General features: G+C 39.9%; 1 long non-coding RNA gene across 1 annotated transcript in view; it reads right to left on the minus strand.

Annotated features, from left to right (window-relative positions):
• The window catches only part of LOC141406985 (uncharacterized), a 41,015-nt gene that overhangs the window by 13,042 nt on the left and 11,711 nt on the right, over window positions 1-16,262 (minus strand). The window lies entirely within an intron of this gene.

Genomic DNA, 16,262 nt, shown 5'->3' on the forward strand with positions numbered 1-16,262 from the left:
TTGAACGGGGAAAAGTTGAAAGCATTCCCCTTGAGAACTGGAACAAGACAAGTATGCCTATTCAACATAGTACTTAGTGTAAGTCTTAGCCAAAGGAGTCAAAGAAAAAAATAAATGGCAACCAAATTGGAAAACAGGAAGTCAAACTATCACTGTTTGCTGATGATATGATCTCATACCTAGAAAAACCTAAAGACTGCTTCAAAAGACTCCTAGACCTGATGAATTAATTCAGTAAAGTCTCAGGTTACAAAATCAATGTACACAAGTCAGTAGCACTGCTATACAACAAAAATGACCAAGCTGAGAATCAAATCAAGAACTCAATTTATTTTACCATGGCTGATGAATGAATGAATGAATGAATGAATGAATGAATGAATGAATGAATAAATAAATAAATAAAATAGCTAGGAATATACCTAACCAAAGAGGTGAAAGATCTCTACAAGGAGAACTACAAAACAATACCAAAAGAAATCATAGCTGTTACAAACAAACAGAAATACATCCCATGTTCATAGATTGGATGAATCAATGTCATGAAAATGGCTATACTGCCCAAAGTAATTTACAGATTCAATGTAATTCCCATCAAAATACAAATGTTTACAATGAACTGATTTTTGACAAAGCATACAGAAACACAAATGGGGGAAAGGACACCCTATTCAGTAAATGGTGCTGGGAAAATTGGCAAGCTACATGTAGAAGAATGAAACTGGATCTCTATATCTCACCATATATGAAAACTAACTCAAGATGTATTAAAGACTTAAATCTAAGACCTGAAACCATAAAAATTCTAGAAGAAAGCCTAGAAAAATCTCTTCTGGACATTGGCCTAGCTAAAGAATTTATGACTAAGATCCCAAAAGCAAATGCAACAAAAACAAAAATAAATACTGAGACGTAATTAAATTAAAAAGCTTCTGCATAGCAAAATAAATAATCTGCAGAGCAAATGGACCACCTTTTAGTATGGGAGAAAATATTTGCAAATTATGCATCTGACAAAGGATTAATACCCAGAATCTACAAGGAACTCAAACAACTCAGCAAGAAAAACAAATCCCATTAAAAAGTGGACAAAGAATATGGATAGTCATTTCTCAAAAGATATTATCTTTAAAGATGTAGAAATGGTCAACAAACATACAAGAAAATGCTCATCACAAATCATCAAGGAAATGCAAATTAAAATCACAATGAGATAACATCTTACTCTAGCCAGAATGGCCATTATTAAAAAGTCAAAAAAGCCGGGTGCGGTGACTGAAGTCTGTAATCCCAGCACTTTGGGAGGCTGAGGCGGGCGGATCACGAGGTCAGGAGATCAAGACCATCTTGGCTAACACGGTGAAACCCTGTTTCTACTAAAAATACAAAATATTAGCCGGGCGTGGTGGCGGGCGACTGTAGTCCCAGCTACTTAGGAGGCTGAGGAAGGAGAATGGCGTGAACCCAGGAAACGGAGTTTGCAGTGAGCCAAGATCACGCCACTGCACTCCAGCCTGGGTGACAGAGTGAGACTCCATCTCACCAAAAAAAAAAAAAAAAAGAAAAAAAAAAGTCAAAAAATAATCGATGTTGGTGTGGATGTGGTAAAAAAAAAAAAAAAAAAGGGGGGGGGGGCGGAGCAAGATGGCCGAATAGGAACAGCTCCAGTCTCCAACTCCCAGCGCGAGCGACACAGAAGACCAGTGATTTCTGCATTTTCAACTGAGGTACTGGGTTCATCTCACTGGGGAGTGCCGGACGATCGGTGCTGGTCAGCTGCTGCAGCCCGACCAGCGAGAGCTGAAGCAGGGCGAGGCATTGCCTCACCTGGGAAGCGCAAGGGGGAAGGGAATCCCTTTTCCTAGCCAGGGGAACTGAGACACACAACACCTGGAAAATCGGGTAACTCCCACCCCAATACTGCGCTTTAAGCAAACAGGCACACCAGGAGATCATATTCCACACCTGGCCGGGAGGGTCCCACACCCACGGAGCCTCCCTCATTGCTAGCACAGCAGTCTGTGATCTACCAGCACGGCAGCAGTGAGGCTAGGGGAGGGGCGCCCGCCATTGCTGAGGTTTAAGTAGGTAAACAAAGCTGCTGGGAAGCTCTAGCTGGGTGGAGCTCACAGCAGCTCAAGGAAACCTGCCTGTCTCTGTAGACTCCACCTCTGGGGACAAGGCATAGCTAAACAACAACAAAAGCAGAAGAAACCTCTGCAGACGCAAACGACTCTGTCTGACAGCTTTGAAGAGAGCAGTGGATCTCCCAACACGGAGGCTGAGATCTGAGAAGGGACAGACTCCCTGCTCAAGTGGGTCCCTGACCCCTGAGTAGCCTAACTGGGAGACATCCCCCACTAGGGGCAGTCTGACACACCACACCTCACAGGGTGGAGTACACCCCTGAGAGGAAGCTTCCAAAGCAAGAATCAGACAGGTACACTCGCTGTTCAGAAATATTCTATCTTCTGCAGCCTCTGCTGCTGATACCCAGGCAAACAGGATCTGGAGTGGACCTCAAGCAATCTCCAACAGACCTACAGCTGAGGGTCCTGACTGTTAGAAGGAAAACTATCAAACAGGAAGGACACCTACACCAAAACCCCATCAGTACATCACCATCATCAAAGACCAGAGGCAGATAAAACCACAAAGATGGGGAAAAAGCAGGGCAGAAAAGCTGGAAATTCAAAAAATAAGAGCGCATCTCCCCCGGCAAAGGAGCGCAGCTCATCGCCAGCAATGGATCAAAGCTGGACGGAGAATGACTTTGATGAGATGAGAGAAGAAGGCTTCAGTCCATCAAATTTCTCAGAGCTAAAGGAGGAATTACGTACCCAGCGCAAAGAAACTAAAAATCTTGAAAAAAAAGTGGAAGAATTGATGGCTAGAGTAATTAATGCAGAGAAGGTCATAAACGAAATGAAAGAGATGAAAACCATGACACGAGAAATACGTGACAAATGCACAAGCTTCAGTAACCGACTCGATCAACTGGAAGAAAGAGTATCTGCGATTGAGGATCAAATGAATGAAATGAAGCGAGAAGAGAAACCAAAAGAAAAAAGAAGAAAAAGAAATGAACAAAGCCTGCAAGAAGTATGGGATTATGTAAAAAGACCAAACCTACGTCTGATTGGGGTGCCTGAAAGTGAGGGGGAAAATGGAACCAAGTTGGAAAACACTCTTCAGGATATCATCCAGGAGAACTTCCCCAACCTAGTAGGGCAGGCCAACATTCAAATCCAGGAAATACAGAGAACGCCACAAAGATACTCCTCGAGAAGAGCAACTCCAAGACACATAATTGCCAGATTCACCAAAGTTGAAATGAAGGAAAAAATCTTAAGGGCAGCCAGAGAGAAAGGTCGGGTTACCCACAAAGGGAAGCCCATCAGACTAACAGCAGATCTCTCAGCAGAAACTCTACAAGCCAGAAGAGAGTGGGGGCCAATATTCAACATTCTTAAAGAAAAGAATTTTAAACCCAGAATTTCATATCCAGCCAAACTAAGTTTCATAAGTGAAGGAGAAATAAAATCCTTTACAGATAAGCAAATGCTTAGAGATTTTGTCACCACTAGGCCTGCCTTACAAGAGACCCTGAAGGAAGCACTAAACATGGAAAGGAACAACCGGTACCAGCCATTGCAAAAACATGCCAAAATGTAAAGACCATCGAGGCTAGGAAGAAACTGCATCAACTAACGAGCAAAATAACCAGTTAATATCATAATGGCAGGATCAAGTTCACACATAACAATATTAACCTTAAATGTAAATGGACTAAATGCTCCAATTAAAAGACACAGACTGGCAAACTGGATAAAGAGTCAAGACCCATCAGTCTGCTGTATGCAGGAGACCCATCTCACACGCAGAGACATACATAGGCTCAAAATAAAGGGATGGAAGAAGATTTACCAAGCAAATGGAGAACAAAAAAAAGCGGGGGTTGCAATACTAGTCTCTGATAAAACAGACTTTAAACCATCAAAGATCAAAAGAGACAAAGAAGGCCATTACATAATGGTAAAGGGATCAATTCAACAAGAAGAGCTAACTATCCTAAATATATATGCACCCAATACAGGAGCACCCAGATTCATAAAGCAAGTCCTTAGAGACTTACAAAGAGACTTAGACTCCCATACAATAATAATGGGAGACTTCAACACTCCACTGTCAACATTAGACAGATCAACGAGACAGAAAGTTAACAAGGATATCCAGGAATTGAACTCATCTCTGCAGCAAGCAGACCTAATAGACATCTATAGAACTCTCCACCCCAAATCAACAGAATATACATTCTTCTCAGCACCACATCGTACTTACTCCAAAATCGACCACGTAATTGGAAGTAAAGCACTCCTCAGCAAATGTACAAGAACAGAAATTATAACAAACTGTCTCTCAGACCACAGTGCAATCAAACTAGAACTCAGGACTAAGAAACTCAATCAAAACCGCTCAACTACATGGAAACTGAACAACCTGCTCCTGAATGACTACTGGGTACATAACGAAATGAAGGCAGAAATAAAGATGTTCTTTGAAACCAATGAGAACAAAGATACAACATACCAGAATCTCTGGGACACATTTAAAGCAGTGTGTAGAGGGAAATTTATAGCACTAAATGCCCACAAGAGAAAGCAGGAAAGATCTAAAATTGACACTCTAACATCGCAATTAAAAGAAGTAGAGAAGCAAGAGCAAACACATTCGAAAGCTAGCAGAAGGCTAGAAATAACTAAGATCAGAGCAGAACTGAAGGAGATAGAGACACAAAAAACTCTCCAAAAAATCAATGAATCCAAGAGTTGGTTTTTTGAAAAGATCAACAAAATTGACAGACCACTAGCAAGACTAATAAAGAAGAAAAGAGAGAAGAATCAAATCGACGCAATTAAAAATGATAAAGGGGATATCACCACCGACCCCACAGAAATACAAACTACCATCAGAGAATACTATAAACACCTCTACGCAAATAAACTGGAAAATCTAGAAGAAATGGATAATTTCCTGGACACTTACACTCTTCCAAAACTAAACCAGGAAGAAGTTGAATCCCTGAATAGACCAATAGCAGGCTCTGAAATTGAGGCAACAATTAATAGCCTACCAACCAAAAAAAGTCCAAGACCAGATGGATTCACAGCTGAATTCTACCAGAGATACAAGGAGGAGTTGGTACCATTCCTTCTGAAACTATTCCAATCAATAGAAAAAGAGGGAATCCTCCCTAACTCATTTTATGAGGCCAACATCATCCTGATACCAAAGTCTGGCAGAGACACAACAAAAAAAGAGAATTTTAGACCAATATCCCTGATGAACATCGATGCAAAAATCCTCAATAAAATACTGGCAAACCGGATTCAGCAACACATCAAAAAGCTTATCCACCATGATCAAGTGGGCTTCATCCCTGGGATGCAAGGCGGGTTCAACACTCGCAAATCAATAAACATAATCCAGCATATAAACAGAACCAAAGACAAGAACCACATGATTATCTCAATAGATGTGGAAAAGGCTTTTGACAAAATTCAACAGCCCTTCATGCTAAAAACGCTCAATAAATTCGGTATTGATGGAACGTACCTCAAAATCAGAAGAGCTATTTATGACAAACCCACAGCCAATATCAGACTGAATGGGCAAAAACTGGAAAAATTCCCTTTGAACACTGGCACAAGACAGGGATGCCCTCTCTCACCACTCCTATTCAACATAGTGTTGGAAGTTCTGGCTAGGGCAATTAGGCAAGAGAAAGAAATCAAGGGTATTCAGTTAGGAAAAGAAGAAGTCAAACTGTCCCTGTTTGCAGATGACATGATTGTATATTTAGAAAACCCCATTGTCTCAGCCCAAAATCTCCTTAAGCTGATAAGCAACTTCAGCAAAGTCTCAGGATACAAAATAAATGTGCAAAAATCACAAGCATTCTTATACACCAGTAACAGACAAACAGAGAGCCAAATCAGGAATGAACTTCCATTTACAATTGCTTCAAAGAGAATCAAATACCTAGGAATCCAACTTACAAGGGATGTAAAGGACCTCTTCAAGGAGAACTACAAACCACTGCTCAGTGAAATAAAAGAGGACACAAACAAATGGAAGAACATACCATGCTCATGGATAGGAAGAATCAATATCATGAAAATGGCCATACTGCCCAAGGTAATTTATAGATTCAATGCCATCCCCATCAAGCTACCAATGAGTTTCTTCACAGAATTGGAAAAAACTGCTTTAAAGTTCATATGGAATCAAAAAAGAGCCCGCATCTCCAAGACAATCCTAAGTCAAAAGAACAAAGCTGGAGGCATCACGCTACCTGACTTCAAACTATACTACAAGGCTACAGTAACCAAAACAGCATGGTACTGGTACCAAAACAGAGATATAGACCAATGGAACAGAACAGAGTCCTCAGAAATAATACCACACATCTACAGCCATCTGATCTTTGACAAACCTGAGAGAAACAAGAAATGGGGAAAGGATTCCCTATTTAATAAATGGTGCTGGGAAAATTGGCTAGCCATAAGTAGAAAGCTGAAACTGCATCCTTTCCTTACTCCTTATACGAAAATTAATTCAAGATGGATTAGAGACTTAATTGTTAGACCTAATACCATAAAAATCCTAGAGGAAAACCTAGGTAGTACCATTCAGGACATAGGCATGGGCAAAGACTTCATGTCTAAAACACCAAAAGCAACAGCAGCAAAAGCCAAAATTGACAAATGGGATCTCATTAAACTAAAGAGCTTCTGCACAGCAAAAGAAACTACCATCAGAGTGAACAGGCAACCTACAGAATGGGAGAACATTTTTGCAATCTACTCATCTGACAAAGGGCTAATATCCAGAACCTACAAAGAACTCAAACAAATTTACAAGAAAAATACAAACAACCCCATCAAAAAGTGGGCAAAGGATATGAACAGACATTTCTCAAAAGAAGACATTCATACAGCCAACAGACACATGAAAAAATGCTCATCATCACTGGCCATCAGAGAAATGCAAATCAAAACCACAATGAGATACCATCTGACACCAGTTAGAATGGCGATCATTAAAAAGTCAGGAAATAACAGGTGCTGGAGAGGATGTGGAGAAATAGGAACACTTTTACACTGTTGGTGGGATTGTAAACTAGTTCAACCATTATGGAAAACAGTATGGCGATTCCTCAAGGATGTAGAACTAGATGTACCATATGACCCAGCCATCCCATTACTGGGTATATACCCAAAGGATTATAAATTATGCTGCTATAAAGACACATGCACATGTATGTTTATTGCAGCACTATTCACAATAGCAAAGACTTGGAATCAACCCAAATGTCCATCAGTGACAGATTGGATTAAGAAAATGTGGCACATATACACCATGGAATACTATGCAGCCATAAAAAAGGATGAGTTTGTTTCCTTTGTAGGGACACGGATGCAGCTGGAAACCATCATTCTTAGCAAACTATCACAAGAACAGAAAACCAAACACCGCATGTTCTCACTCATAGGTGGGAACTGAACAATGAGATCACTTGGACTCAGGAAGTGGAACATCACACACAGGGGCCTATCATGGGGAGGGGGGAGAGGGGAGGGATTGCATTGGGAGTTATACCTGATGTAAATGACGAGTTGATGGGTGCAGCACACCACCATGGCACAAGTATACATATGTAACAAACCTGCACGTTATGCACATGTACCCTACAACTTAAAGTATAATAATAATAAATAAATTTTTTTAAAAAAATTAATGCTTACAGTCTGCTCCTGGGAACATAAATTAATACAGCCTCTATGGAAAACAGTATGGAGATTTCTCAAGGAACTAAAAATAGATCTTCCATTCAATCCAGCAATCCCACGACTGGATATCTACTCAAGAGAAAAGAAGTCACTATATCAAAAAGGCACCTGTATGTGGATGTTTATTGCAGCACAATTCACAAAGAAAGATATGGAATCAAGCTAAGTGCCCATAAACTGATGAATGGATAATGAAAATGTGGCATAGATACACCATGGAATACTAGTCAGTCATAATAAAGAAAAAAATCATGTCTTGCAGCAACTTGGGTGGAACTGGAGGTCATTTTTCTAAGCAAATTAACTCAAGAATCAAAAACCAAATACTGTGTGTTCTCGCTTATAAGTAGAAACTAAGCTATAGGTACACAAAGACATGCAGGCTGGTATAATGGACATCGGAGACTCAGAAAGGAAGATGATGCAGGATGAAACACTACCTATTAGGTACAATGTACTCTGCCCAGATGATGGATGCACTAAAATCCTAGACTTTATTCCAATACATTTATCCATGTAACCAAAAACCACTTGTACCACTCAAGCTAGTGAAATAAAAATAAGGAAAGAATTACTATGGACCGATTACTTCTCTCTATCTTCCATTTTTCCTTTTAAAAGCCTTTTTAAATAAGATTGTCTACTGTGGCTATGCTAGGCTTACCCACTATTGTAGGTTGCCTATGGAGGAATAGATAACCTGTTTCTTCAGTTCATATGTCTTTAGATTGAGAGGAATGGTGTAGTAAAGCTGTACTTAAGGCACTACAACCAAAGAACTTCATCCACACTTGGACCTGATTTTGAAGCCAACATCCTGGATTTTGAGCTGATAACATAAATGGATGTGAGTTTGGGGGAGGGGGAGCAGTAGGAAGAGTTTATGGTATTTTTCATGTCGAGGTAATATAAATAATTTGTGGCCAGAGGAAGAACTGTGGTGGTTTTTAAATATGTCCACAAGTTCTTTTATAGTCCTCCTTTCAAAAGATGGAGCCAATTCCCTCTCCCTTTAAGTGCGGCATTACTTAATGACTTGCTTTTAACAAATAGGGTGTTGTTAAAGTGACAAGTTTTGATACCTGAAAGTGGGACATAAAGGGCATTGTGGACTTCTCCTTACCCTGTCTCTCATTTGGTCAGGTGTTCTGGGAGATACCAGCTGCCATGATGTAAGAACACTCAAGTAGCCCTATGGAGGAGTCCAAGTGGCGTGGAACTGAGGCCTCCAGCAATCAGGCTTGTGAGCGAGCCCTCTTGGAAACAGATACATCAACCCCACTCAATGGTAAAATGATGGCAGCCCTGGCTGACATCTTTACGGTGACTTAATAAGAAACCCTGAAACAGAACCACCCAGACAAGCCACTTCAAATTCTTGTCTCACTGGAACTACAAGATAAAAACTATTTGTTGTTTCAAGTAAATGTCTAAGTTTGTGCAAGATATGGTTTGGATTTGTGTCCCCACCCAAATCTCATGGAATTGTAATCCCCAGTGTAATCCCCCAGGAAGAGCCTGGTAGGAGGTGACTGAATCAAGAGGGCGGATTTCCCCCTTGCTGTTCCCCTGATAGGGAGTGAGTTCTCATAAGATCTGGTTGTTTAAAAGTGTGTAGCACCTCCCCCTTCTCTCTCTTCCTCCTGCTCTGGCCATGTAAGATATGCCTGCTTCCCTTTCCGCCAGGACTGAAAGTTTCCTGAGGCCTTCCCAGTCATGCTTCCTGTGCAGCCTGTGGAACTGTGAGCCAATTAAACCTCTTTTCTTTATAAATTATCCAGTCTCAGGTAGTTCTTTATAGCACTGTGAGAATGGACTAATACATTGCATTAATTTATTATACAGTAATAGATAATGTATACACTGGGTAATTACAAATATTTCTTTTATTCAGTCAGCACCATGTGCTTTTCTAGACACTGGGGATATAGTGATGAACCACACAGCCATCATCTCTTCACTCAACCAGACTGGTGGGAAAGGCGGAAATTAAACCAATAAGCACATAGAGCCACATTTACAGATTGAGATAAGTGCTGAGATAGAAGCCTATGCCCATGAGGAGAAAAACAGGAGAGACATAAGTTAGACTTGAAGGATCTCTCTAAGGATGTGGCATTTAAGTATAGCTCCAAATGAGACAGGATTTAGCCAGGTGCAAATTGTGGGAAGAGACTTCCAGGCGAAAGGAGTAGCTTGCACGAAGCCCATGAGTTAGAGAAGGACGTGGACAAGTCAAAGAACTAAGGGAGGGCAGGGGCAGTGACTTGAGTGTGATGGACAAGAGGGAGCTGGTTGAGCTGAGGTTGGAAAGGAGGCCAGAAGTAGATCAACGCAGGAACTTGGTGGGTGATAATGAGCATATTTTAGCTGAGGGAAGCCTCTGAAACTTTTAAACGAAGAATAATGAGGTTCAGCTTATTTTATTAAAATGACCATTCTGGATGTCATATGGTGAACTGACTGGAAGGGGGCAAGAGTAGAGAAGGGAAACCAGCGAGGAGCCTCTGGCTGTAGACCAGGAGCTAGAAGAAGGTGGAATGGCTGTGAGAGGTAGAGATGGAGAGAGGTGGATGGATGCAAGCAATATTGATAGGGCAGAATTAACCAGCTTTTAATCTATCAAGCCCAAACAGAACAAGCAAAACCTCTAATTAAGATCATTCAAAGCAAAAGCCAGACTCCCTAAAAATTTTTTTCTGTGGTTTATTATCTAATATTTGACTACTTAATGATCATTCTGCTTTTTCTAAAATGACTCTCCAACATATGAACTCTATTGTTAATGCATGGAGAAAGAAAATAGAAAGGTAAGTTTTGAACTTTTGACAAAAATTTGAATAATAAGCCTTTTATAAAGTGACCCACTTATATAGCTGAGCTAAGAGCTATCCTTTGAAAAGCTAGACCCATTGTACCAGGTCAGTTTCAAACATGCTGCAATCAAGAGGTATGTTTTAAGCTAGATACTTCCTGTTCTGGTTACACAAACTATACCAGCCCTATGTTAAATACCACATGTGTCTGTGTTTACAGTAGGAAAGCCTAGAAAGGAATAAAGAACTAAACATACACTTCTTTGATAGCGGTTTTTTTTTTTTTTTTTTTTTTTTTGACATGGAGTCTCACTTTGTCGCCAGGTTGGAGGGCAGTGGCACAATCTCGGCTCCCTGCAACCTCCGCCTCCCGGGTTCAAGCAATTCTCTTGCCTCAGCCTCCTGAGTAGCTGGGACAACAGGTGTGTGCCACCACACCCACCTAATTTTTGTATTTTTAGTAGAGACAGGGTTTCACCATGTTGGCCAGGATGGTGTCGATCTCTCAACCTCATGATCCGCTCGCCTCAGCCTCCCAAAGTGCTGGGATTATAGGCGTGAGCCCAGCCAACAGCATTATTTTTTAAATTGAGGTCATGCCATGTAGAAGAATTTTCTTAGGTAACTGCTTCAATTACCAAGGTTCTCAGAATGTTTTTCTTCAAGAAGAAGCATTTATCCTCTATAGCAACATTCCTCAAGAAGTGCTCTAGAGACCATTAGCAGGTATCTGCATCACGTGAGGTAAGGCACTGCAAATGCTGACTCAGTGAGTCTTACATGGGACCCCTGAACTGTGTTTTAAATAAGCAAAGAAGTAATCCCTATTTTTATTCACTAGAACCTGCATCAGAGATGCACTATTATGGCTTGCATGAGAACTCTGAGTAAATGCAAAGTTGTGGCTTGATAGGACAAATGATATCAAACTTTTTCTTTTTTTTTTTTTTTTTTTTTTTTTTGAGAAAGGGTCTCACTCACTGTGCACTCTGTCACCCAGGCTGGAGTGCAATCATGACTCACTACAACTGTGACCTCCTGGGCTCAAGTAATTCTGGCCCCAGGCTCCTGAGTAGCTGGGATTACAGGCATGCATCACTGCACCCAGCTAGATTTTTTATACTTTGTATAAATGAGGTTTCACTTTGTTGCTTAGGCTGGTCTTGAACCCCTGGCCTCAAGCTCTGGGCCACCCAAAGTGCTTGGATTACAGGTGTGAACCACTGTGCCTGGCCTCAGACATCAAACTATTTTAAAAGAAAGGGAGATTTGGGGCCAAAATTATAAATTCACTATCCTACTTTGTGAGGAGAGTAACCATCTTAAATATATATGAACCTTTCCAAATCTTCAAACCTTCACAATCAGAAAACTTACTGCTGACTGTTAAAACTACATTGGTCAAGCAAAGTCAATTTTCTTCCTCCAGAGGTTTTCACCATACAGTTTTTTTTAATGGTCTTTGGAATGAAGCACAAGGACAGCTTTGGTGTACGGGTAATGTTCTGTTTCTTGATCTAAATGTTATCTATGAAGCTGTGTTCCATCTGTGAAAATTTCTCAAGCTAAACACTTGTGATAGGTGAACATTTCTGAATGCATAGTATCCTTCAAAAACTATAATTGGTCTTTTAAAAATATTCAAACTTATTAGTTACACTAAAATATTTTAGCATTACACTTCTTACCTTTCAAATTAATAACCCTCAGTGTTGATGACTGCTGAACTGAAAGGAACATTCTCAGATGCACTGCTTTTGGAAAATATAAACTGATGTAAGCCTTTTGGAAAGCAATTTGACAATCAATAGCTGTCCAAAGCTCTGAAAACAGTCATAACTTAGTAATTTAGTTCTCAGAATCTATCTCAAAGAAATAATCTTCACTATGGGAAAGTCCTATTCCCAACATCAAAAAACATAAACCCACCTAAATAATCACAATATGGTAATTATTAATTAGGTTGTAGCATATCTATATCATAATTTGTATACATTGATGGTAAAGCTAAAAAGCAAAGCAAGGAAATCATTGATACAAAACTTCTCTATGCATCTGGGGAAGAACACAAATGCACTCCCACGTATGTAGTAATATTCTATTTAAGCTGAGTGGTGCATACACAGGTACTCCTATTATTATGATTATTTAAACTATACATATATTTTATATACTAACGTGTGAATATATATTTTATAATATAGAAGTTTTGGTATATTCAGAACAATTAATGTTTACTAAAAGTTTGTCAACATGAAAAATGCTTATGTCATGCTCACTGTGGCAGCACATATAGTAAAATTGGAATGAAAAATGGTCATATCATAATTGTGAGTAAAAAGCTAGGGCACCATCAATGGATAGACTAGATAAAGAAAATATGACACATATACACCATGGAATACTATGCAGTCATAAAAAAGGATGAGTTCATGTCCTTTGCAGGAATATGGATGGAGCTGGGGGCCATCATTTTCAGCAAACTAACACAGGAACAAAAAACCAGACACCACATGTTCTTACTCATAAGTCAGGGTTGAACAATGAGGACACATGGACACAGGGAGGTGAACATCACACACTGGGGCCTGTTGGGGATGGGGGTGGGGGCAAGGGGAGGGAGAGCATTAGGACAAACACCTAATGCATGCGGGGCTCAAAACCTAGATGACGGGTTGATAGGTGCAGCAAACCACAATGGCACATGTATACCTATGTAACAAACCTGCACATTCTGCACATGTATCCCAGAACTTAAACGGAAGTAAAATAAAAATAAAAATAAAAACTAGGGCACTAAATTAGTCATAAATTGTGGCACACAGATCTTGTAAAAGGAGGTTGGAATAGTCATACAAAGACACTCATTTCAACCATGACTTAACGTCGTGCTGAGGATCCCAGTCAATAATTCCTCTCATAAAAACAAAAGAAAGGACCCACTTAAATTGATATTCTTTTTTTATAATTGTGTACCTAGAACATTCAACACAATCAACTGACAATGTACCAATACTAATAAGAGTTTAGTAAACCAAGAACTGTTCTAGATGCGAAAAGAAATGACGACTAACAGTTTTTGAGGGCTATGTACCAGGCACTGAATAAGGTGCTTTTCATGTATTAACTCCTGAGGGAAGCTGGTATTATTATCCTGACTTTCAAATTTAAAAACTCCTAAGAAACAGAGAGGTTAAATAACTTGTGTAAGGCCACACAGCTAGCAAGGGACAGAGTTTGGCAATCTTTGCACATAACCATTACATTTTATTACCCCAACAATAAGCAGTTAGAAAATGTAATAGGTAGCCAGGCGAGGTGGCTCATGCCTATAATCCCAGCACTTTGGGAGGCCGAGGCAGGCAGATCACTTGAGGCTGGGAGTTTGAGACCGGCCTGGGCAACATGGCAAAACCTCGTCTCTACTAAAAAAAATAAAAAGTTAGCCAGGCACGGTGGCACATGCCTGTTATCCCAGCTACTTGGGAGGCTGAGAATCACTTGAAACCGGGAGGCAGAGGTGGCAGTGAGCTGAGACCAGGCCACTGCACTCCAGCCTGGGCAACAGAATGAGACTGTGTTTCAAAAAAGAAAAGAAAATGCAATAGATCACAGGATCTCCTTCATAATACAATCAAAAAGCAAACAACCAACAAAACAAACAAAAACAAACAAACAAAAAACACACACTAGGGAACATGTTTTTAAGAGTTATATTTTTAAAAATTTAAAGCAAGACCAAATTGAATACTCGAAATTATGTTACATGGATGTGAATTCTCCAAAACAACAAAAATCTTTGGGGATAGGGTACGCAAAGGAAGCTGTGCCCTCCAGATAGTCTCATCTTTTGGCCAGTTGTCACTTAGGGAATTCTCTGGAGATGGAATGGTGCATGGTGCTCCGGTCATACAAAGATAACTAAAATTCAGGAATCTGGTTTAGCTACTTTGAGAAAAGGTCTTGCAAAAGAAAAAGGGTTAATCAGGAACCCCAAATAATGAATGGTAGGCCATGGAATGAAGGGTTCTGCCGAGCTGTCATCAATGTGACAGCCTGCGGTGGATAAGCAGATCATACCACCACTGTAGCCTTCCACTTACATCAAAGTTGTTGAGCTGAATTCAACATATGCTCCAATCCAACTCTTCCTATTTATAGACAAAGAAACTGAGGTCTAGAACAGGCTTCCCCTCCCAGCTCACAAATTATTTTAAGGCAGAACCAGAGAGCTAACTAAGCACTCCCCTTCCCCAAGTTTCCTGAAGACCAGTCTGAATATATGTATCCAAATGACCGCACCCATTTAAGCACACTGTATTGAATTTCTATTTATAGACTAAGTCAGCATTTTCCAACCTTCAGACATTCACCTTCCACCTTATGATTTTGTCATATTCATATATCTCTACTATAATTCACTTTATTTTTTTAATCTATATACTTTTTTACATGAAATTAGCTTCATCCTAAGCAACAATATTAATAAAATAATACATGAAGTGTGTATTTTTCTAACACATTAAGACAAATGTGTATCTATTGAAGTTTCAGTGTTTGCATTTGAACCACTTGTCAGAAAAGTAAACCATCCTTTGCTGTATTTGAAAAGACTCTCTCCAGGTGTTTCAAGGAATTCTAATCTGTTTAATGTTAATGGGTGTTATTGATGAAAGAGTACTTGATCAAATAAATCTGGGGAATGTTAGGTTTTTTGTTTGTTCGTCTGTTTGTTTAGAAACAAGGTCTTGCTCTGTCGCCTAGGCTGGAGTGCAGTGGTGTGATCATAGCTCACTGCAGCCTCAAACTCCTGGGTTCAAGTGATCCTCCTGCCTCAGCCTCCCAAGTAGCTGAGACTACAAGCGCATGCCACCATACCCGGCTAATTTTTCTTTTATGTTTTGTAGAGATAGGGTCTTGCCTTCAAGAGGTCCTCTCACCTTGGCCTCCCAAAGTGTTGGGATTACAGGTGTACAGGCGTGAGCCACCACACCCCAGAATATTTCTCTGATTATTTAAAAAATCAGAGGTAAGGCGTGAAAAAAATTTTCCCTAGTGTGAAACACAGGGTGTTTCACAACATTGTGCAATGAGATTATTGTAACAGGTACAGCACTTAACAAGATTTATTTGACCATGAAACCTTTTTTTCAAGACAGTATTAGTGTTGATAACATGTTCTAAGCTGTATTAATTTTCAGAGGTTTTGTTTTTCTTTTTGACCCCATAATTGATATAAGTAGATACGGTGTATAATAATTTGCACTGTGTCCATATTAGCATATTCAGAATATTTTATGGTAGAAAAAAGTGGGTAGAAAAGCATAGTATTTCCTCTTGTCATTTTCAAAGTGTCAGTCTCTTGGAGAAAAGTGACACACCTTGTTCAGAATGAAACATCTGCATTAAACTTGGGCATTCTAAAATAATACAAATAAATTTTAATAAGTCATCCAGATAGCCTACATTAGTAAGGCTTTCCATTCATGTTTGTTTTTGTTGTCTTGGGGACTTCTAAACTTCTAGGTGGAACTTTAAGAGTGATAAGCCCATAATATCACATTTAATCTGTGGGTGTGACTGGAAGAAAATG

The sequence above is a fragment of the Macaca fascicularis genome, chromosome 6 (assembly GCF_037993035.2).
Source record: "Macaca fascicularis isolate 582-1 chromosome 6, T2T-MFA8v1.1".
In the NCBI taxonomy this organism is placed as follows: Eukaryota; Metazoa; Chordata; class Mammalia; order Primates; family Cercopithecidae; genus Macaca; species Macaca fascicularis.